The sequence below is a fragment of the Triticum aestivum genome, chromosome 6B (assembly GCF_018294505.1).
Source record: "Triticum aestivum cultivar Chinese Spring chromosome 6B, IWGSC CS RefSeq v2.1, whole genome shotgun sequence".
NCBI classification, from domain to species: domain Eukaryota; kingdom Viridiplantae; phylum Streptophyta; class Magnoliopsida; order Poales; family Poaceae; genus Triticum; species Triticum aestivum.
The window spans coordinates 719,494,821-719,495,697 of record NC_057810.1 but is presented as its reverse complement, the minus strand read 5'-3'; positions in this window follow the sequence as shown (position 1 = coordinate 719,495,697).

The window sequence follows — 877 nt, the reverse complement described above, 5'->3', positions numbered from 1 at the left end:
GTGCGTGTGGCGGCCTTTCGGCGAGCTCCTGCCAGCTGCTTTCGTCAGAATCTTGGGCGGCGGGGTGGCGGCGGCGCGAGGGGGGAGAGGGGAGGTGGTTGGTGGGGGAAAGCGCGGGCTGAAATGTCCCCCAGCAACCGCTTTGCTTATATGCAAGGCACCGCAGCGGCGAGGGGGAAACCCGCGAATACGCGGATTGGAGCCGAGATTTTGCCGCGCCCTCCAAATTTTTTTGCGGGCCGGGGCGAGATGCGTGGTCTGGTCGGGCAGATTTTTTCGTCCCGACTCGCATTTTGGCGGTTATTTTCTGGGTCGGGGCGGGATGCGGGGTCTGATTGGGCAGGTTTTTTCGTCCCGATCCGCATTTTGACAGTTATTTTCCTGGTCGGGGCGGGATGCGGGGTCTGCTAGAGTTGCTCTAAGAAGGACATTATGGAATGATAAATAATGCACACCGCCCTTTGAAGGACATTGCCATGTTTAGTTACCTTGTGTGATGGTGGCGAGAAGGCCAATATCTTGCTTGCTTTCTCTGGGAAAAGATGATATCCATGGTGGTTGCGCTTGTCACCCACACCGACGTGGAGTGGAGCACCGAAAACGGCAAAAGTTGAACGCTTTTGCTGATGGTATACGTGGCAAGGAACAAACCCAATACGGCTAGCCAGCAGTACTACACCTTTTTCTCCGTCGACTGATCTGCATGATCCGTGTGGCTCCTTTTTATTTATTTATTTCTGATGCATGCATGGAAGGTTCTCATCGATCGTGGTACACCTTTTAAGCAAACTCATATGAGTGTTCGAAGAAAGAAAAGCAAAAACCCATATGCTCGCGGGTCACATGCAACCGGGAAAATATGCGGCTTCCCCGGCCG